Source organism: Ovis aries, chromosome 3 (assembly GCF_016772045.2).
Source record: "Ovis aries strain OAR_USU_Benz2616 breed Rambouillet chromosome 3, ARS-UI_Ramb_v3.0, whole genome shotgun sequence".
NCBI classification, from domain to species: domain Eukaryota; kingdom Metazoa; phylum Chordata; class Mammalia; order Artiodactyla; family Bovidae; genus Ovis; species Ovis aries.
The window spans coordinates 17,379,518-17,403,975 of NC_056056.1; positions in this window are offsets into that span (position 1 = coordinate 17,379,518).

Below are 24,458 nucleotides of genomic sequence, written 5' to 3' on the forward strand. Positions count from 1 at the left end.
AAATGAATGTCTTTCTGTTAGTATGTGATTTTTCAAGATAGAAATTATTGATATAGTTGCCAGTAAGTTGCACCTGTTACCTCTTTTTCTTATATTTTCATTAAGCATCACTTCTTTAAGTTCCACCCAAGGGGATATGCATATATCAAAGCGGCCAACATTAGAACCCTACCCTGATTGCCGCTTACCTCTTCAGGATGTATATCTGCCACAGCTTACATTCCCTGTCCAAAAGGACACAGGTGGTTTCTAGTCTCTACCATCAGGAAAGTAGCCAAAGAGCATCCTAGCCCATATTTTCTTATGCATATGTGAAAATTTGTTAGGATTCCCCTAGGATATACCTAGGGAGATAATCGCTGAAGTTATAGGCTGCAGCTATGCACTGGAATCCCCAGTGACTTAGCAGTAAAGACCCACCTGCAATGCAGGAGATGCAACAGGAGCCGCGGGTTCCATCCCTGGGTCAGGAAGATCCCCTGGATAAAGAAACGGCAACCCACTCCAGTATTCTTGCCTGGAAAATCCCACAGACAGCCCAAGAGGTCACAAAAGAGTCAAACACAACTCAGAGACTAAACAGCAACAGTTAGGAGTCCTTCAGGGTCCCACTTACACTCAAACATATGTGAGTTGATTGATTCGTGTAAGGCAGGTTTTCAGAAAGGCCATATCAGTTTCTATTCCCTGCAAGAGAATCTGTGCCTATAATCTCACCCCTGTCACCCATGACATTGTCCTCTTTTATGGTCTTCTATTTGTTGAGGGAGAAGAGTTAATAATCTTGAAATCACAACTTCATGCGTTTCTTAATTCTCTAATTACTAATAACTGGAAACCCTTTCACATGCTTGTTAGGAGTCCCTTTCATAATTCAGATATTAATCTTGTGCCAGTTTTAGACATTACAGTTATTTTCTCTTTTCAGAACAGAAAACTTTAATTTTGAAGTAATCAAATGAATCAATTCCTGCCTCATATTTAATGCTCTAGAAGTTGTTAAAAGGCCGTAGCTTTCCTTAATCACAAAGATGGCATCATTCATTTTTAAATTCATGCCATAGTTTTATCATTAGCACGTAAGTTGTGCTGCACACACTCCAGAATCCTTGCCTGGAGAATCCCATGGATAGAGGAGCCTGGCGGGCTACAGTCCATGGGGTTGCCAAGAGTCAGACACAGCTGAGTGACTGGCACTAACAATGCTGCCCACAGCTCCATGTGGCAGCCCTGGTGCCCCCATCCCTTTGACATCTTTGATTCCTTTGGCTCAACTCTGGTCTGGCATCAACACCACCCTGTAGCTCCATAATGGCTTTGTAGGATGTCTGAACATCTGGCCCGTGATAATAAGCACTTGTGAAGAGGGGATCTGGGACAAAGCCTAAGAGAGCTGAGTTCATGTGAACTGCAGGGAGGAGCTGTTGTGACTGTGTGTCCTTCAGTTCAGTTCAGTCTCTCAGTCATGTCCAACTCTTTGTGACCCCATGGACTGCAGCACACCAGGCCTCCCTGGCCATCACCAACTCCCAGAGTTTAGTCAAACTCATGTCCATCAATTCGGTGATACCATCCAACCATCTCATCCTCTGTCATCCCCTTCTCCTCCCACCTTCTATCTTTCCCAGCATCAGGATCTTTTCGAATGAGTCAGTTTTTCATATCAGGTGGCCAAAGTATTGAAGTTTCAGCCTCAGCATCAGTCCTTCCAATGAATACCCAGGACTGGTCTCCTTTAGGATGGACTGGTTGGATCTCCTTGCAGTCCAAAGGACTCTCAAGAGTCTTCTCCAACACCACAGTTCAAAAGCATCAATTCTTTGGCACTCAGCTTCCTTTATAGTCCAACTCTCACATCCATACTTGACTACTGGAAAAACCATAGCTTTGACTAGACAGACCTTTGTTGGCAAAGTAATATCTCTGCTTTTTAATATGCTATCTAGTTTGGTCAAAGCTTTTCTTCCAAGGATCAAGCATTTTTTAAATTTCATGGCTGTAGTCACTATCTGCAGTGATTTTGGAAAGTGAAAGAAAGTGAAGTCACTCAGTCATGTTCAACTCTTTGCGACCCCATGGACTGTAGCCTACTAGGCTTCTCCCTCCATGGGATTTTCCAGGCAAGAATACTGGAGTGGGTTGCCATTTCCTTCTCCAGGAGATCTTCCCGACCCAGGGATTGAACCCGGGTCTCCCACATTGTAGGCAGACACATTACCGTCTGAGCCACCAGGGAAGTCCCCCCCAAAAGTAAGTCTCTCACTGTTGCCATTGTTTCCCCATCTATTTGGCATGAAGTGATAAGACTGGATGTCATAATCTTAGTTTTCTTAATGTTGAGTTTTAAGCCAACGTTGTCACTCTCCTCTTTCACTTTCATCAAGAGGCTCTTTAGTTCTTCTCTTTCTGCCATAAGGGTGGTGTCACCTACATATCTGAGGTTATTGATATTTCTCCCAGCAATCTTGATTCCAGCTTGTGCTTCATCTAGCCCAGTACTTTGCATGATGTACTTTGCTTATAAGTTAAATAAGCAAAGTGACAATATACAGCCTTGACATACTTCTTTCCCGATTTGGAACCAGTCTGCTGTTCCATGTCCAGTTCTAACTGTTGTTTCTTTACCTGAATATAGGTTTCTCAGGAGGCAGATCAGGTGGTCTAGAATTCCCATCTTATGAAGAATTTTCCGCAGTTTGTTGTGATCCACACAGTCAAAGGCTTTGGTGTAGTCATAGTCAATAAAGCAGAAGTAGATGTTTTTCTAGAACTCTCTTGCTTTTTTGATAATCCAGCGGATGTTGGCAATTTGATCTCTGGTTCCTCTGCCTTTCCTAAATCCAACTTGAACATCTGGAAGTTCATGTTTCACATACTATTGAAGCCTGGCTTGGAGAATTTTGAGCATTACTTTGCAAGCATGTGAGATGAGTGCAATTGTGCGGTAGTTTGAGCATTCTTTGGCATTGCCTTTCTTTGGGATTGGAATGAAAACTGACCTTTTCCAGTCCTGTGGCCACTGCTGATTTTCCAAATTTGCTAGCATATTGAGTGCAGCCCTTTCACAGCATCATCTTTGAGGATTTGAAATAACTTAGCTGGAATTTCATTACCTCCACTAGCTTTGTTCATAGCGATGCTTCCTAAAGCCCACTTGACTTCGCATTCCAGAATGTCTGGCTCTAGGTGAGTGATCACACCATCATGGTTATCTGGGTCATGAAGATCTTTTTTGTATGATCTTCTGTGTATTCTTGTCACCTCTTCTTAATCTCTTCTGCTTCTGTTAGGTCCATTCCATTTCTGTACTTTATTGTGCCCATCTTTACATGAAATGTTCCCTTGGTATCTCTAATTTTCTTGCAGAGATCTCATCTTTCCCATTCTATTTTCCTCTATTTCTTTGCATTGATCGCTGAGGAAGGCTTTCTTGTCTCTCCTTGCTATTTTTTGGAACTCTGCATTCAAATGGCTATATCTCTCCTTTTCTCCTTTGCCTTTCACTTCTCTTCTTTTCTCAGCTATTTGTAAGGCCTTGTCAGACAACCATTTTGCCCTTTTGCATTTCTTTTCCTTGGGGATGTTCTTGATCATTGCCTCCTGTACAATGTCATAAACCTCAGTCCATAGTTCTTCAGGCACTACCAGATTTAATCCCTTGAATCTGTTTCTCACTTCCACTGTATAATCATAAGGGATTTGATTTAGGTCATACCTGAATTGTCTAGTAGTTTTCCCTACTTTCGTCAATTTAAATCTGAATTTGGCAATAAGGGGTTCATGATCTGAGCCACAGTCAGCTCTCAATCTTGTTTTTGCTGGCTGTATAAAGCTTCTCCATCTTTGGCTGCAAAGAATATAATCAATCTGATTTTGTTGTTGACCATCTGGTGATGTCCATGTGTAGAGTCTTCTCTTGTGTTGTTGGAAGAGGATGTTTGTAATGACCAACGCTTTCTCTTGGCAAAACTTTGACCTGCTTCATTTTGTACTCCAAGGCCAAATTTGCCTGTTACTCCAGATAGCTCTTGACGTCCTACTTTTGCATTCCAGTCCCCTATAATGAAGAGGACATCTTTTTTTGCGTGTTAATTCTAGACCTGAGTTCTATAAAAACTTGTCCTGGGCTGGTACAGTTCAAGTCCAGGTAAGCTGCTGGCCCATGTCCAAGGGCACAAGAGAGGTCTCCACAGGTCTGTCTGCACATCAAATCTCCTCCTGAGACTTGGTGGCTCTGTGATATGAAATACAAAACAGACCATGGGTGATCTTGGTTCCCTGGGGTCACTTCCAGGGAAATGAATCAAGGAATCACTCCAGCTTTCATACCAGCTCTCTCTTGTGAACCCTCTCATCCGCTCTGCCTGTTATGTCTTCAACCACCCTCTGAAGCCAGATGCACTTTCCACCTTTCCTTCCTCTCTGCCCTGGGGCTTCTCTATTTCTGAAACTGGGAGTCCTAAGGCAACAGCTCAGCTCTACCCAGGGCTGTCCAAACACAAATCAGAGGAACTTCATACCCATGGAGCAGCCCTCAAACATCAGAGGATAGACGATGGCTCCTAACTATCCCCTCGTCTGCCACTTCTGCATGAGCAGGCTCCTCTGAGGTCCTCAGGTGTCCCCAGCAGCGATCTGCTAACCACATATCCTTAGCCCAACTCTCCTCACTCATTTCACTCTTTACTGACTCCACTTCCCCACATCCATGCCCTTGTCTGAAGCTCTGCTCTTTAGGGTGCCCTGGATAAGATAGAGAGGCCACCCAATACTGACCTTCAGTTCTCGTATTTATATCCCGGCTGTTGGCTTATTGATGATGGATTCCACGAATCACAGATAATCAAATTCAGTCAACAACTCTACTTAGCAGAAGTTACAATCATCGGCTGCTATGGAGAATCTAATAGTGCAAACAAAGCATCTTCATTCTCATTTTAGTGTAGAAGACAGGCAGTTACAACAGAAAAGTATCCTTCTTTTTATAATTCAGCAAAGATCATGTTCTTTCATTCTGAGCAGCGGTAAGTTTCAGCTGCCTCTGTGTGCAGAAAGAGACTCACACAAGGCTGTTTGGAGGTTAGTTAGATAGAAGAGAGAAACCAAACACTGAACCAAGGTCTTCCCTTCAACAGTACCCATCCAGCAGATAAGCAGGTGTGTGCCCAAGGTGGGCATCGCTAACAGACCACAGTGCTTTCGTTCACTACAGCTGAAGGGTTTCACTCAGAACCCTCCTTATCTAAGTAAAACAAGCAGCCACTATAGCTGGTCACATTTCATAGCCACAGTAAAATCTATTGGCCTGTAAGAACTCCACATTTTACAGGTGAGAAGATGGGTCCAGGAAAGAAGGACCTTCCTAAAGAAAACTGATAAGTTAACAGCAAAGTTCGGACAAGAGCCCAAGGCTACTGACACAGTCTTCTTCCTTCCTTTGTTCATCCATCCACTCATTCACTCACATAGTGCAATTTCCCCATTCATTTTCCATCCCTCCTGATGCAAAGGCAAAACCCCATGACCCCTGACACAGCACACCTTCCCCACGGGTTAACTGCTTGACTGATTAATTCATTTAGTCGTAACTTTAGGGGAAAAAAAAAGCCTCAGCAGATAATGAGGCTAGAGGTCGCTTATCATTCCAATTTAAAAGGCACAGGCAGACAAAGACACCAGCATAATTTCTATTAGACTGTGTGCTTGCTGTGTGCAGAAACTGTCTCTCCAAGGCTATGGTGGTTGCACCACCACTTTCTCCTTATGCTTCCCCTCCTAAGTCAACAGCAGCCTCTGAAGAGCTCTGGAAAAACCTTGCAATCCCCTGAAATTGATGCATATCAGTCAGGGGTCAAGTCAGAAAACAAAGCCACTTTGACTACCCAAACAGAGGTGGTTAGGGTAGGAAATTGACTTCACAGGTCAGTTGCTAACTTGTGTCTAACTCTTTGCGGCCCCATGGACTGCAGCACACCAGGCTTCCCTGCCCTTCACTATCTCCTGGAGTTTGCTCAAACTCATATCCATTGAGTCGGTGATGCCATCCACCCATCTCATCCTCTGACGCCCCCTTCTTCTCCTGTTCTCAATCTTGCCCAGCATTGGGGTCTTTACCAATGAGCTGGCTCTTCACATCAGGTGGCCAAAGTATTAGAACTCACGGTGTGGGAGAGCAGCAGATATGATGCAGTGAGTGAGTGGAGAGAACAGGAAACCACCACCTGGCCTAGGATGAACGAGTAAACTAAAGGTGTGATTTGCAGGAGCATGGGGAGCAGGGTCATCCATTGGAAACTTGAATTGTGGAGCACCCCTATGGTGGAAGAGATAACCACCACTGGGACCATGTTGGGAGAGAAAGAGAAAAGGGTCGGGGGTCACCCTTCTTTCCATCTTCCAGTTTCCCACTAGGCTCCCCATTGATCAACTAAGCTGAACGCCAGTTGCTGTAGAGGACGACAAAAGGCAGCCCACAGGGGTCAGCCTCCTAGGAGCTGAGCCGAGCAGCAGAAGAGTAAGCAGTGGATCTGAGCGGGAAAGGCCCAAGAGCCATATGAAGCTCATGGTCCCATGCAGCTTTGTCACCTGTTTCTGCTCAGACCGTGGTCAGACTCACCATCAAGAACACAGTTCATACCTTCATAGAAGGGCCTTTCTTCTTGGAAGAAATGCCAAGCATGTAGGATTCCAGGCTCCGATTTTTTTTTAAGATTGCTAAACAGATGCAAATATGCTATTCTAGACAGTGCTGTAACATCCGAGACACGTGCCTACACAATGGAGTAAAATAAATATTTGTGTAAAGAAGCAGATTTGAGTTTATAATCTTAAAAGGAGATTTTCTCATCGAGTTAAAATATAGCCTAACATATGTTATTAGGAAACAATGTACCTTTATTTAGTTCAGTTCCTCCAAACAAAGTCTGGTTTCTTGTGTGCACAACCATTCGGAATCTACCTTTTCAAAGGTAGCCTTGCAAATCAGAATCTCAAAGAGAAGAAGACATTTCAGACAGACATCCGCAGTATCAGTGTGGGTGGTAAAGAAAACAATGTCCCAGGAATGGGAAGCAGCATAGTTGAGAAGACAGGGAAGGTTACCCCTTATTACAGAAGCTGAGCCTTGGAAAGGTAGTCATACCAATTGGATGCACATTTTCACATAATTTCCAGGAGACCAAGACAGAGCTGAATTGGAGTGGCAGAAAGAGTTGTATAAGACACACACTACAGATATGTGTGTGTGTGTGTGTGTGTGTGTGTGTGTGTGTGCTCAGTTGCGTTCAACTCTTTGGGACTCCATTGTAGCCCGCCAGGCTCCTCTGTCCATAGGATTTTCCAGGCAAGAGTACTGGAGTGGGTTGCCATTGCCTTCTCCAGAAGATCTTTGTGACCCAGAGATCGAACCCATATCTCCTGCATTGGCAGGCAGATATCACTGAGCCACCAGGAAGCCCACATATGCATAGAGATATATAAATCATTTGCATTTACAAATATCAAACAGCATTTATTGTCTACCATGTAGATTCTAGAATAGATAAAATGATTCAACTTAATTTTTTTCTCAAATATGTCATGTAGATACTCATGGAGATACTAATGTCGGTGGCACTCAGCTAAGAGAGATGAATGGCTTCTTTAAGGACACGCTGCCAATAGTTCTAGCACATTTTTATGTGACTCCAAATTCTCTTCTTATCACAGTATCAGTTCTCATGTTAATAGCTACTGTGGTCATCTGTCAAGAAATGATGAAACTGAGAAGCCTTTTAGTTGGGTTTCAGAAAGCAGTCTGCCTAAGTATTCTTGAGTTCTTCCCTGAACACTTACCAAGACTAAGTATGAAACACTTTGAGAGGCGTAAGCACGTCCATTACTAGGTTGTGCTTTCAACAACCCAAAAGTGTAAGTACTATTCTCTCTTTTTTTACAGAGAAGAAAACAGAGAGGGTGATTGTTTTAAGCTTTCCCAAAAGCCCACAGCAGTAGCTTGCAGAGTTAAAATGCGGAGCAGCCATTTGACTGCTCGTCTGAGGGTTTTAGCTCTGTCCTGGAAGTTGCGTTTCCAGTTCAGGGCCCTGGGTGCTGAGGCTGCTCCCAGAGGCCAGGTGTTCAATTCCTGGCCTTGCCACTTCTGGATTATGCTTACTGGAGGCTTTTTTTTTTAAAGGAGATTTCACATAATAACCCTATTATTAGTATTATCATCATTATTATCATAATCTTTTCTCTGACATAATTTCCGTAAAATATTTTTACTAAAGAAGAGGAGCACTTGAAAAAAAAAAATGCTAATCCACCCCTACCACACAAACCCCAGATGGCCTTGTGTTAAGTGGGGGAAGACACCACGATAATAACCACGATTACCATCAATTCCACCCAGCGGCAGATGTGAAAGAGAAAAAGATGCCCGGGATGCTCGCATAGAAGTTCAGAAAATCTTTCTGTCCTCCAAACAGCACAAAAGCGCAATCCATGCTTAAAGACTAGGTTCTGCGCCGTCCCATTTTAATCTTCTTGCATATCTATGCCCCAGATGGCCCTGCATTTAATTGAAGGGAGCAATTGTCACTTTACTAGCAATTCAGGGGAAATTACAGAAATATGGAAACTGCCCTGTGTGTCTTTATTTAATTTTCTGTCCTCTGCCCAGCAGCATGGATAAAGAGAGGGGTGTATATTTTTAGCCGAGGGTGCCATTTTGACTTTAGAAAGAGAGTGAGTTATGCCAAGATTCTTCTGCCCCAGGTTGGCTGTAAACACAGGAGAATAAAGTGAGTCTGCTCCTGGGCTACTGTATGTAAATGCAAATTAGTTATCAGTTCAGTCACTCAGTCGTGTCTGACTCCCCATGGACTGCAGCACGCCAGGCCTCCCTGTCCATCACCAACTCCTGGAGCAAATTAGTTATAATGTATAGAAATTAGAGATCAGATTTCCTCAGTTGCACTGGCCACATTTTAAGTGCTCAGTAGCCAAACATGGCTCTTCGCTACTGTATTGGATCGCACAGAAACGGGACGTTTCAATGCTGTTCTAAACGCAATCGTGTGTGTTCAGTAGCTCAGTTATGTCCTTTTCTTAGTGAGCCCAGGGACTATAGCCTGCCAGATTTCTCTGTCTGTGAGATTTTACCCGGTAAGAATACTGGAGTGGTTTGTCGTTTCCTCCTCCAGGGGACCTTCCTGACCCAGGAATCAAACCTGCGTCTCCTGCATTGGCAGGTGGGTTCTTTACCACTGGAAAGCCCTGCTCTAAATCCTGAGGCTCTCAGTTTTTAAATGAAGTCGCTGTATTGGCACTTAGGACCATAAAGTTTTTACACGCAAAAGACTTTGGACTACATGGAGCTTAAAAGTTCCCTTTATATAAGAGAAGAAAAAATAGCAAATTCGCTAATAAGCAAGGCTGCCCCAGAAGGATGCTGTAGGAAAACCATCATGTCATGATGCGAATTCACGTCCTATGTATGTGCTTCGTCTCCAGCTGTAGTTTCTAAGGTCCTCAAAGACAAAAGCAACTGGTATCTATTTAGTCATCCCAAATGTCTAATTCCGTGTCTAGTACATAGTGAGATCCAAGCAGTGTTTGCTGATTGATTTAATGTTATTAAGAGGAGCATTGTGACCTAATTTATTCATCATGGTAATAGGGTTTTAAGAAAACGAGACACTAGCTGGGTTAGCATTAGCAGAGTGTCTGGAGTGTCACTTAATAAGCCACTGCCAGGCTAGACATGGTTCCCCAGAGCAGGAATGTGAGCAGGTGCTAGACATGTCCACCTGGGCAGGTGTTGGCAACACCTCTCACAGTCCATGGAGAGTTCGTTCTGAAGGACAAGGTAAGTGTTCAAAGGACTCAGCGAGAGTAGTGGAAGTCCAGGTGAGCAGTTGGTAATGAGCTTCTGAGATGGTTATAAAAAAGCAGACCTGAGGGGAAGGTCACACTTGGAAGTCCAGTCAACAGAAAGGGCTCTCATTGTTCTTAGAAAGGCAAGTTTCCAGAAGCAGAGCTCCAGTTTCTACTGTTTCTCTTCTTTAAGTTAATTTGTATTGGAGTATAGTCGCTTTACAATGCTGTTAGTCTCTACTGCACACCAAAGTGAATCAGCTATTCATGCACGTTTTGGGTTGGCCAAGAAGTTCTTTGGGGTTTTTCCACAACATCTTATAGAAACACTCGAACAAACCTTTTAGCCAACCCAGTAAGTCCCTGTTTTGGATGTCCTTCCCATGTGAGTCACCACAGAGCATTGAGTGGAGTTTCCTGAGCTACACAGTCGATTCTCATTAGTTATCAATTTTATGTGCAGTATCATAGCATCAGTAGTGTACATATGCCAAGCCCAATTTCCCAATTCATTCTCCCTCTTTTCCTCCTTGGTGTTCATGGATTTGTTGTCTACCTCCGCATCTATTTCTTCTACAGTTTCTAGAGAGGAACTTGTCAGATGAAGGCAGGACCCTGACTCAGGAAGAAAGCGGAGAAGGAAGAAGCTTGCTCCAGACAGGAATTCAGGTCCAGAGAGGCAGGCTGAAGATGACTTCCAAAGAGATCTTAGATCATTCTGTGTCATGTAGGACCGGCTTGACTTCATGACTATGAATTTGCAGCTGCAACAGCTGTATCTTCCCCTCTCCCATCTCCCACTGCACCCGGGGCAGGGCAGAGCTAAGGGGCCAGGAGGCAGGAAGGCAGAGAGTTAGGGGCCAGTGGGAGGTGGAAGGGCTGGCCTGGGTGGGCACTCAGGCTGGCACAGGGGGGTAGTTCTAGTTTTGGGGGCAGATTTATTACCCAAGGGGCATCAACCTTGTGTGTTTGCAGCAAAATCAAACAAGACCACCCCCCAAAAAACAATAAAAGTAAAAGTGTAGGTCAAAGGCATTATATTATCAACCTTGCAAAAAAGCAGGAATTCCTGAGATCTCCTGCCAAGGCTGCTAGCATATCTCTTTTGAATTACATACTGAGGATGGAGGGTCATTCACCATAATATTGTTGGTACTGGTCCTCTGTGAGATGGCATCTGGTTTGGGGTGGGCAGAGCTGTCAGGGAGTCGGTGAGCACAGAAACCAGCTAGGACCTCATGGTCAAGGGAACTCAGGACAGACGGCAGGGTGCAGCGTCTGCAGCAGCCACCCTGAGCCAGAGCCTTCTTCTCCTCTCCCCTCTCTGTTTAAAGCAAGCAGCAGTTAAATGTTTAAATTGAGCTTTAAAGCCATTTCCTCAAAGAGTTAACATAATATAAACCATCATAAAAAAATAAGGATCCATTTATACTCAAATTACACAGGAGTCACTTGTCTCTATCAAGGCTCATGAGTATTTGCTCTTAAAAGCTATTTTTTCCTCAGAAACAATAGCGCAGGTGCATGGCCTTCAGTGCACAGCATATTCATCCCAGGAGGCGGGAAGGTGATTTCACACCTGTTTCTTCTCTTTACTTGCTCTTGGTCTGGCTAATTTGCCCAGTGTCAAGATCAGTGTGGCCGGAGCCTGTCAGCAAGAATCCTCGCTTCGAAAAGCCGCATCCTCACTCTGGGAGTTGGTTGGTGTGAAGGGCTTTGCACCCTGTTCTAGATGAACCCTCTTTTTCCATCACATATAGATGGAACTGAGTGGTAAGAGTATTTTAGAAGAGATTATGTGTTTAGTGAAATAGGAGAGAGATGAGGAGAGAGAGAGAAATAGAAAACAAAGAGAGAGTTTTAAGTGGTGCTTGGCATAGCCTGGGCTTCCCTGGTAGCTCAGCCAGTAAATAATCCACCTGCAATGCAGGAGATCCCGGTTCAACTCCTGGGTTGGGAAGATCCCCTGAAGAAGGGATAGGCTACCCACTCCAGTGTTCTTGGGCTTCCCTGGTGGCTCAGACAGCAAAGAATCTGCCTGCAATGCAGGAAACCTGTGTTCGCTCCCCTGGTTTGAAATCCAAGCCAATCCCTGGAGAAGAGAATGGCTACCCACTCCAGTATTCTTGCCTGGAAAATTCCATGGACAGAGGAGCCTAGAGGGGCTAGGACATGGGGTTGCAAAGAGTCGGACACAACTGATGACTTTCACTTGGCATAACCTATTAATGGGAGATAGAAATAGAAAGAAGGGACGTTATTCTGTGATTTGATTGGCTAGAGGATATTTCCAAGAAAAGACATGTGATGTTCACTCCCAGAAGAAACCACAGATCTCTGAAAGCCTTCACTTTGCCGTGTGTCCTGGATCAGGAGGAGTGAACTTTTCACATCTCTGCACAGTAGGGTCTATGTGACAAACACTGTGTGATTTGTGTCACAAGAGAGCACGCCCAGTTTACAAAAGAGAACATACTTCTGTTATGTGTGACAGCTTCCACCCCATATTTTACTTTAACTTTCTGTTCCTCTCAAATTTACCTCCTAATTTGCTCTGGAGTAGAATGGCCACACAAATTACAAAAAATGCTTGGTTTAACATAATAATTGAAAATAATGAATTATTTTATGTATCTTTATATGTATATTAAAATCATACTCTCCATCCATTATAATTAGTTGACATTATCCTAATATTTATATTTTAAAGTATGGTTTGTATAATTTAATAGCAGACCTATAAAGCATACTATAAACTTGCCAATTTCTTCTTTTTTTATTGAAACATTTTTCCTTTTTATTCTGATGCCAATGCAGTTTACTTAGGAACAGCTCAAGCTGCAAGCTTGTCATTTTCTAAGTGGTTTGAAGGCTCACTAATTCCCTAATCAGACAAAAGGCTGTAATGAAACATTTGATATTTTTGAATAATGTGCACCAAATTATTGAGCATAAACTTATTTTCATATTTTACATTGCTTATTTAAATATTTAGAATATGGTTTTAATTACCATGAAACTTTACTAAACATCCACCTGTCAGTAAAGAAACTGATTATTTATTTTTTTTTGGATTCACATTCTCCTGAAAGGGAAACAGGTGTGAAAACCTGCAGGTATTTATCCACCAACAAAAAATAAAGGATATCTGTGAAACGTGGAGGGAGAATAAATAGGAGCCACACGCCATCGGAATGTGATTCCAAGCCCCAAATGGGGGAGGAGGGTCTAGGTAAGCAGAGAAGCATGCCTTTACGTGGGGCTGTGTAACATGTCCTCTCTGGGACTTCCCGATCAGGGACTGATGATTTCCTCCCAGGTGAAGTTAAGGTGCCTTTAGATACTATAGTTCAGTTCAGTTCAGTCGCTCAGCCATGTCCGACCCTTTGCGACCTCATGGACTGCAGCACATCAGGCCTCCCTGTCCATCACCAACTCCCAGAGTTTACCCAAACTCATGTCCATTGAGTCAATGATACCATCCAACCACCTCATCCTCTGTTGTCCCCTTCTCCTCTTGCCTTCCTTCTTTCCCAGCATCAGGGTCTTTTCCAATGAGTCAGTTCTTTGCATCAGGTGGCCAAAGTATTGGAGTTTCAGCTTCAGCTACACTGGAAATTATATCCTTGGAGCTTTATAAGAACAGGGGTGTGGTGAGAAGTACAGTCAGTTAGAGATATGTAGAACACCTCTCATAGGTCAGGTACCTCCTTAAGCTCTACCTATCAATTTAATCTTCACATGATTATTTATGATAAGATTATTTCCATTTTATAGACGTAAGAATCAAGGTTAAGTAATCTTCTTGAGATACCAATGATTGTTCATGGACTTGGCTTATTTCCTATTCAGCATATGCAGAGTCTGTGTTAATATCTCCTCTATTATTCCTGATACCTGTACATTTATGCCACTCCTTTTTTCTTATTCATTCTTCCTAGAAGTCTGTCAACTTCATTGGCTTGTTCAATTGTACACTGAGGAAACCAGAATTGAAAGAGACACGTGTACCCTAACGTTCATTGCAGCACTGTTTACAGTAGCCAGGATATGGAAGTAACCTAGATGCCCATCGGCAGACGAATGGGTAAGAAAGCTGTGGTACATATACACAATGGAATATTACTCGGCCATTAAAAAGAATGCATTTGAATCCCTTCTAACGAGGTGGATGAAACTGGAGCCTATATACAGAGTGAAGTAAGTCGGAAAGAAAAGCACCAATACAGGATGCTAACGCATATATATGGAATTTAGAAAGATGGTAATGGTGACCCAATATGTGAGACAGCAAAAGAGACACAGATGTAAAGAACAGACTTTTGGACTCTGTGGGAGAAGGCGAGGGTGGGATGATTTGAGAGAGTAAGAGTAGTATTGAAACATGTATATTATCATATATGAAGCAGATCACTGGTCCAGGTTCGATGCACAAGACAGGGTGCTCAGGGCTGATGCACTGGGATGACCCTGGAGGATGGGATGGGGAGGGAAGTGGGGGGTGTTCAGAATGGGGAATACATGTGTGCCCATGGCTGATTCATGTCGATGTATGGCAAAACCACTATAATATTGTAAAGTAATTAGCCTCCAATTAAAATAAATTAATTAATTTTTTTAAAAGTCTGTCAACTTAATTGGCTTGTTCAAAGAACAATCTTTATATTCTTGATTTTCTCTATTTTTTTGTTTTGAATTTCACTGATTTTTGTTCTTTTTTATTTCCTCCCTTCTGTTTGTTTGGTGCCTATTTTGCTCTTTTTATTTCTAGTTTCTTAAGGTCAATGTTTAGATCACGGACTCTGGATGTTTGTCTGTCTTTACTGCTTCAGCTTCGGTTCTGGGGCTCTAATGGCCCAGCCACCCATAGCAGCAATGTGCCCTCCAACACCAGAAGATGGACAGGGCCCAGGGAAGTCAAGATAGCACCTAGTTAAACACATCACTCACCACTTATGGAAGCATATTTTTTAAAAATTCCCCAATGCAAACTGCTGTTAACTTATTAAAGTATGGATTTATATTCATAGCTGAATGGAGAATTATTTCTTACTGACTATTACCATTTCAATTTCCATTCAAGGACAAACCTGCCTTTTCTGAAACATCATTCCAGTTTCTATAGTCCCTGTATGCACTGTGGGTCCATCACAGACACAGATTCTTCATCATAACAGTTTTCTGAGTAACGAGTCTATAAGCCCCCTGACTCCCCTTCTCCTCAAGGTCTCTCTGAACCAAGGTGGACTTAGGAGTTAATGCTCTAAACCTCCCCTTGGTGTCTCATTTCTACTCAGGCCGCCCTGCATGTTCTTTACTGCATTAAACGCCAAAGGTCTCAACTTAAAAGACATCATAAACTAAGGGGAGCTGAGAGCTATTTCCATTTGAATCAGAAACAAGCAGAGAGAGAGAGAGAAAGAGGATTCAGAGATGGGGAATGGGATGTGGGGGTGATGTTATTACTATACAACAGAGGGGAGGACAGAGTGATGGATAATTTGGGGTGTCAACAACTCGGGGATCCAGACATTTGGTCAAACATTATTCTGGTTGTGTCTATGAGGGTGATTCTTGATGAGATTAACACTTGAATCAGTAGACTGAGAAGGCAGATCGCCCTGCCCTCTGTGTGTTTGTGTGTGTGTGTGTGTGTGGAGTGAAGGGGGCTCATCCGCTTAACTGAAGACACAACGGCTGAGAAATAAGGAACTCTATCTGCCCTACTGTTGAGCTGGGACATTGGTCTTCTGCCTTCAGACTGGAACTACACCATCAGCTCTCCTGTCTCTCAGGCGTTCAGACTCAGATGGAAATTCTTCCTTTGCCTCTACTGGGTCTCAAGCCTTTGGGTTTGAACTGGGACTTGCTATATAAACTAGTCTGGGTTAGCTCAGACTTGGACCTCTGGGTCTCCTGGGCCTGCAGGTTGCTAACTGCAAATCTTGGGATTTCTGAGCATTCATAATGTAAGCCAATTCCTATACACTCTCTCTTCATATGAGAGAGTGAGCTCTCTCTTCATATACAGACAGATAGATGGGGATAGAGGCTATATACATACGTAATATGTATATCAGCCAGGGTTCTCCAGAGAAAGAGAGTCAACAAGATTATGTATAATTCTTTTCTCTGGAGTACTAATACAGACAGGAAGTGCTATAAATTAAAGGTTTCCTCACGGATAGAAATAAAGGGAAATAAACTGAAATCTAGGTTTCCTAAATCTAGGTTCCCTACTCACTACCTATTTCCTAATCATTTATGCCTTCCTTAACCTTCAAGTTCACCTGAAGGATCATGAGCCATTTCTTTTTGACCCTAAATACACTAAATAATAAATATGGAATGCCATGGCAAAAATTTGGTGGCCTATGTTTTGTGTTTACTCACTAATTATTTAATCCAATAAATATCTACTAAATAGCAGATAAAATAGGACTACACATAAAATGCCAGCCAGAAATATCAGGGAGAGTGAGGATAAAGTGTCAAATAAAAAGAGACATGCCCCCTCCCCCGGCCCTATGGAATGAACTGATCTGGGGGGTAGCAGGCATTAAACAGGGAACTCTAGGTCAATGACTCAACTTTAAAAAATAGTGATAAATACAACTCTGGCTTTGCTGCTGTCGTTGTCTCTCAATTTGTGTCCAACTCTTTGCGACCCCATAGACCGCAGCACACCAGGCTTCCCTGTCTTTCACTATCTCCCAGAGGTTGCCCAAACTCCTGTCCATTGAGTTGGTGGTACCACCCAACCATCTCGTCCTCTGTTGTCCCCTTTTGGCTGGTTGGAAACTCATGATATTGATGAAAATACTTGGAGAAAACAGTGAAATGAAACTGAAGAGTTTTGCTGTTGTTTAACATGAACTATCTTCTGTAAGGTGACTAAATAGCTTTTATGTTGAAAAACTTGGTAATTATATTAGTAAATAATATGCAGATTTGTAGAACATTAAAGCCTATCATGTAGAAAGAAAATACAAACTTGTGTGATACACAAATACCCATGAACACACACGCACATACACAGGTGTCTGTGAAATCTAACGAAATCAGAATAAGGTCTGCAGTTTCTCTCACTTTCCTGGATTTGATATTTTGCTACAGGTATGTCACATGCTTTCACTGGAGAAAGCTGGATGAAGGGTATCAAAGATCTCTCTGTACTATTTTTATAATTATTTCAAAATACGTCATATGTCATAATCAGGGCTTCCCAGGTGATTCAGTGGTAAAGAATCTGCCTGCTGATGCAGGAGACTCAGGAGATGTGGGTTCCATCTCTGGGTCAGGAAGATCCTCTGGAGACGGGAATGACAACCCACTCCAGTATTCTCGCCTGGAGAATCCCATGGACAGAGGAGCCTGGTGGGCTGCAGTCCCTAGGGCCGCACAATCAGAAATGAATGAGTGATTCAGTGCACTCACACATCATAATTATTCTAAAATAGAATGCTAAAAAATAGTATGTGTGCTATAAATGCTACAATCTAAAATAGAATTATTTCTTTAAGTAAAAGACTGGAGAAAATGCCAAAAGAACATTACTTTGTTATAATACTGGGGTAATGGTTTTCTCTCCTTGAGTGTTTTATACTCCCTTTTCCATAATATTTAAATATGATTTCAATGCTATTTACCTAATGTTAAAAGAAAATGTAGTGTAAAAAACATATTTCCCATAGAAAAGGCTATACTTTGAACAGTTTATTGCTAAATATTAAGATAGAATGTAAAAATAGTTTTTGTGAAAACCCTTTCAAAAGCTAACCCATTTTGTCAAACTCCTTAAGCGTATCTTCTTTGACATGAAATTTCAAAAAATGACAGAAAACTGTGTTGAAATACCCAACACATCACCATTTCAGCTTTCAAGCATTATCTCAAAAATCTAGGTCTGGCTTGTGGAAATGAAGTCACAGACTTATCCAATCAAGACTCAGTTATAATAACTGTCTTGGGTTATTCCTCAGCTGTGTGGCTTGTGGCACCAGCTGTCAAAGAGAATGTTAGTAGTTCACCATCTTTTTAGCAATTAATGGGATTATTTTATATTTTTGCCTTTAATCAGAGTAATTTTTTATTCTGTATATTTATTAAGTATGCATCTCATTAATTTAGTAGTAAAAATCTATAATCACTGATATCATTGGATTTTCCACATCTTTTTCTATTTATAAATTAAATCTCTTTTAGTAACATTTATTACTAGCTATTCTACCACATATTTTATGTACGTATTAGTAATCCAAATGAATGATAGTAAAATATCAATTTAGTTTTCACTAAAAAAAGTGAGTGTTTGTTTCTATCATGACCAGATTCAGGTTTTAACATATCATGTTCTGCTGCTCGAATAAAAGTGCAGCTGAAATGAAGTCTCATTTCCTTATGCACATGTACACCACCAGCTGAAAGATCTAGGAAAACAGTAATAGAAGAATGCATTGGCAATGATAATAGTATCAACAACAATAATGGTAAATAACGTAGCTTTTACCATGTCTCATGGACTATTCTAAATGCTTTAGACATTTTATCCTTCTAACAGCTCTATGTGGTAGGTAATAATTTAGTCCCAGTTTATAAATGAGGGAAGTGAAGTTTAAGAAATTTACCTCTGGTTAATACAGGTCAAGAATAAATATGTTTGAATTATCTATCACAATCTAGCTCTAGAATTTACACATCTCATAATACTCTTGACTCATTGGACATGAGTTTGAGCAAACTCCAGGAGATAGTGAAGGACAGGGAAGCCTGGCGTGCTGCAGCCAATGGTGTTGCAAAGAGTTAGACACCACCAAGCAGCTGAACAACACAGAACATGGAGTACAGCTCCTTGCACTATACAGTAGGTTTTCATTAGTTACCTATTTTATGTTTGTTGTTTAGTTGCTAAGTCGAGTCTGACTCCTTGCAGCCCCATGGAGAGCAGCCCGCCAGGCTCCTCCATCCATGGGATTTCTGGAATACTGGAATGAATTGCCATTTCCTTCTCCATGGGATCTTCCCCACCCAGGGATCAAACTTGCATCTCTTGCGTTGGCAGACAGATTCTTAGCCGCTGAGCCACCCAGAAAGCCCGTGATCATGATCCATCATCACACAGTTCTAAGAAGGAATGCCCAAGGGGTTTATGGAGCTCCATGAAAAGGGCTGTCAACAAGATGGGAAGAGCACAGCCCAAGACTTCCTACAAGAGGTGCCTTTTGGTCAAGATTTTAAAGACACGAATTAAAGTAGCCCCATAAGATAAGGTGGGTGTCGATTCATGCGTATGAGGAAAGTCAGTGCTGGTGGAGAAGGCAACCTTTCCCTAATGCATGTGAGCAGAATCAAACATATGTACCTGTGTGTAAATGCCTGCATGCGCATATGTGTAACATGCATGCATGATGTGTAGTCCGGCATCACCATGCCTGCTGCTTAGTGCTCCCTCAGTAAGACTTCTCCCTGTTTTTATCCCCACACCTCCCCCAGTCTCCAATGATGCTTCACACACTCTGGTTTTGGAACTTAGCATCTGCTCAGTGAAGGAGCTTTTGTTCCCTTCCTGCAAACACTCTAAGCACACCCCTGATCTCTAAATTAAAGAAGCAAAATAGTATGGGTTCTTTATGTAAGTCATTTGGATGCTGATTCCCAGGAGGAAATTTTATCTAAACTATCCATAAACATTTCCCCCTTTCAGTGGAACTTTATGCCCATCCCCTTACCCTCGCTGCAGATGTCAACATAGCAAAACCCAAGATGGTTTGGGATTTCTGAGTACTGTTTTGTCTGCTTATTCCTACCCACCCCCAACCCTTGGGGCGGTAGTCAGTATAAGATGCCACCACAATGACAAATTAATGTGTTTTTACAGCAAATAAAGTAATTTGGTAGATCAGTCAACTGCACAGCACTTTGCAAAATGTCCTCCTCTGTGTGCTTTGGATGACAGATCTTTTAGGAATCAGTATAAAATTTATGAGGCAAAATTGCCCCAGTTGACTTGACAAATGGCCACCATTTTACTTGGGAAAATATTGGGCTTGCAGTGCTCCACTGACAGCAGACCCTGGTCCAGAAAGACGCACGCTCTGCTGCTCTGGGTCAGCCGCACAAAAGCACTCTCAGCAAAATGAATACTACTTAAGAAGGAACGTGAAAGAAAAGTGAGAACCACCACTTTCTAACAGCAGGAGCTCTACTAATCCAAAACAGAGACAAAACCCCTAATTAAATGCCAAATCAAACCAGCTCATTTTTTTAAGGAGAGATTTTTCAGCCTTTCAGTAATTTACTTATTCTTAGAAACAAAAGAAAGGGACTGGGAGAGTGTGGGAGCCTGCAGACAAACAGCCCCAAACTTCCATCTTCTATTTAGCAAAGTGAAGTAGGAAAAGCACTTTTTAATTCAGCTAATAACTAGGTATTGTTTTCTTAAACTCCTGGGGACTGCAAAGGAAACAACACACTCAGTGCTTTCTTGTGGCTTCCTCATCTGGATCCCTCTCCAGACCCATCAGATTCTTGTCCAAACACCCACTGGCAGCTGTCACCCTCCAGATTTGCAGAGATGAGCTCAGGGTCTGTGCCACCAGCACAAGTTGGAAGAAGGCTCATTTCCATGGATGAAGGCAGGAAGATGACAGGTTTCTTTTGTTGATCTTCTGTGTTTTGTTTTTCTAGGGCAAGACAACTCACTCAGTGGACATAACAGCCAATCTGGCCTCCACAAAGCCCGTCCAGATGGCTCGTAGTAGCTGAGAGGGGCTGCCACCAGCAAACTCAGTCCAACTCTTTCATTACAGGCCACCTTCTCCCCATGGCCTGCAAGCCACATGGTCTCATCTAGGAAACTCTGCTGTTTTTGAAAATCATGGGTGTTTTTAAATTTTAACACACATCTATATTACTGTTCATTTTTTAAAATTATGCACCATTTGGAAAGATGCTAAGTTAAAGACAGTGAAACGGTGTCTTTTTCTGATGTCTTCCAGAAGCAAAGTGCTCATGAATCTTAAGGCAAGTATATTAATAGCATTAACATTAGTTAGTTAGTTATTTAGTTCAGTCTCTCAGTCATGTCCAACTCTTTGCGACCCCATGAATCGCAGCACGCCAGGCCTCCCTGTCCATCATCAACTCCCAGAGTTCACTCAGACTCACATCCATCGAGTCAGTGATGCCATCCAGCCATCTCATCCTCTGTCGTCCCCTTCTCCTCCTGCCCCCAATCCCTCCCAGCATCAGGGTCTTTTCCAATGAGTCAGCTCTTCACATCAGGTGGCCAAAATATTGGAGTTTCAGCATTAGCATCATTCCTTCCAAAAGAACACCCAGGGCTGATCTCCTTTAGAATGGACTGGTTGGATCTCCTTGCAGTCCAAGGGATTCTCAAGAGTCTTCTCCAACACTACAGTTCAAAAGCATCAATTCTTCAGTGCTCAGCTTTCTTCACAATCCAACTCTCATATCCATACATGACCACAGGAAAAACCATAGCCTTGACTAGATGGACCTTTGTTGGCAAAGTAATGTCTCCGCTTTTCAATATGCTGTCTAGGTTGGTCATAACTTTCCTTTCAAGGAGTAAACGTCTTTTAATTCCATGGCTGCAGTCACCATCTGCAGTGATTTCGGAGCCCCCCAAAATTAAGTCTGATACTGTTTGCCCATCTATTTCCCATGAAGTGATGGGACCAGATGCCATGATCTTCATTTTCTGAATGTTGAGCTTTAAGCCAACTTTTTCACTCTCCTCTTTCACTTTCATCAAGAGGCTTTTAGTTCCTCTTCACTTTCTGCCATATGGGTGGTGTCATCTGCATACCTGAGGTTATTGATATTTCTCCCGGCAATCTTGATTCCAGCTTGTACTTCTTCCAGCCCACCGTTTCTCATGATGTACTCTGCATAAGCAGGGTGACAACATACAGCCTTGATACACTCTTCTTCCTATTTGGAACCAGTCTGTTGCTCCATGTCCAGTTCTAACTGTTGCTTCCTGACCTGCATATAGGTTTCTCAAGAGGCAGGTCAGGTGGTCTGTATTCCCATCTCTTTCAGAATTTTCCATGGTTTATTGTGATCCACACAGTCGAAGGTTTTGGCATAGTCAATAAGGCAGAAACAGATGTTCTGCTGGAACTCTCTTGCTTTTTCCATTATCAAGTGGATGTTGGCAATTTGATCTCTGGTTCCTCTGCCTTTTCTAAAACCACCTGGAACATCTGGAAGTTCACAGCTCACATATTGCTGAAGCCTGGCTTGGAGAATTTTGAGCATTACTTTGCTAGTGTGTGAGATGAGTGCAATTGGGTGGTAGCTTGAGCATTCTTTGGCATTGCCTTTCTTTGGGATTGGAATGAAAACTGACCTTTTCCAGTCCTGTGGCCAGTGCTGAGTTTTCCAAATTTTCTGGCATATTGAATGCAGCACTTTCACAGCATCATCTTTCAGGATTTGAAATAGCTCAACTGGAATTCCATCACCTCCACTAGCTTTGTTCTTAGTGATGCTTTCTAAGGCCCACTTGACTGCACATTCCAAGATGTCTGGCTCTAGGTGAGTGATTACACCGTGATTACCTGGGTCGTGAAGATCTTTTTTGTACAGTTCTTCTGTGTATTCTTGCCACCTCTTCTTAATATCTTCTGCTTCTGTTAGGTCCATACCATTTCTGTTATGTTAGGTCCATAACATTAACATTAGTAGATTAATTAATACAGGCACTAATTTATATGGAGTTAATCCTACCTCTGACTTAGCATCATTGGTTTGACCTTAGACCAATTCTCTTCACTGCTTCTCACTCAGGTCCCTTCTAGCTTTGACAGAAAATGATTAGTTTAATTACGTTCGATTCAGTTTAACTCATCAGATTTTGAATGTGTATGTACACAGTGTCAGAAACTGACTGGTATATGTTCCCTGTTCTCTGAGAGTCAAAAGAGTACTTTATTTATTTAATCTTATTGTTTTCAGCTTGATTCTGTAGAGGTTCAGAATAGGCCTCCCAAGGATGTACCTCTTTGGCATGTGGACTCTTTTGAACTAACTAATGCAACTGTGACCCCGTGGGCTCGAAACTACTGCTTCTCCTTCAACTACCTGGAAGAACTCAAACTGGGAATTTTTCTCAGATAAAAAAAATAGTTATTACCATAATTCTTAAGAAAAATTTCATCTAAGTGGCCCCACCTGTATGGCAGGACATACGTCCAACTACCTGTCATCTGTTCTTGTCATCCTGCAAATGACCTTCCTGACCTTGGCAGCCCCAGGCTCATCCCGTTCCTGAGCTCAGGATGACGTATGTGGCCCATTTCCTCTTTCTATCTCTGTATCTCTCATGTGTTTGGGAGTCTTGAATGAATGGAAATAAATTCAAGGTTCTTCTGTTGATCTCTTCCATGTCGATTTGAATATTAGACCAACTGAAGGGGAGGGGAAACTTTTCTTCATCCACTAGTGATAAGCTCAGTTTGTAAAGAGAAGATCATGTCAAAGAAGAGGACTTGAAATAGCATAGATATTCTGAAGCACTCACACTTTGAGAAATGACTAGAACACGATACAGTACCAACTAAATCCAGAGTTTTACACCACATCACTGACGGAGACAAAATTCTGGAGTCCTGGAAAGACACATTGGAGTAAAAGTGGGACCAGGATGAGCAAGAGGAATCTAGGTGTTTGCCTTTATTGTCAGAAGTTCATGTATACAGTCACACTGTCAATTATTCCTCAATAAAGTTGGCAGAGAAAATGTGGTTGGGTACTAGTCCACTTGAAACAGCTTCTCAATAATGGCCGGTGGCTGCCTCTTTGAGAATCAGAGAACTTTTGAAACTCCCAACAACCAGGTCACACCCTGAACCAGGAAATCAGAATCTCTGGGGAAAATGATCCAGGCATCAGCAACAAGTTAGTTCTTCACAGGATTCAAATACATGGCCAAGCTTGAGGACACCTGCGTTAAAGACATTTACGCCTTAGAGAAAAACGAATATCATATAATATTTCTTATACGTTGGCTCTAGGAAAATGGTGCAGATGAACTTATTTGCAAGGCAGAAATAGAGATACAGATGTAGAGAACAAACTTATGGATACCAAGGAAGGGAGGGAGTGGGGTGAACTGGGAGATTGGGGTTGATGTATGTATATCACTATGTACAAAATAGGTATCTAATGAGAACCTACTGTGTAGCAGTAGGAAACTCTACGCAGTGCTCTGCGGTGATCCAAATGGAAGGAGATCTAGAAAAGAAAAGATACATGCATACATATAACTGATTCATTCTGCTGTACAGCAGATATCATTGCAAAGGAACCAAACTTCAATAAAAAATGTGAAGAAAACAGTAAATTTACAAAAAAAAATGTATAAGCCTCGTCCTAATATTTCAACATGCATTATCATTCAGTTTCTCTCCCTGCTATTACTGTTATCATCTGAAGTGTGTATACCACATAATGGCTACATTGCTTGTTTTTGAAATTTATATAATATACCACATAACAGATTATTTGCTTGAAGCTGTAAAGATAACCAAAGCTCTTCTTGTTTCCAGTGTAAGATGAAAGGAGAAAATATCTGG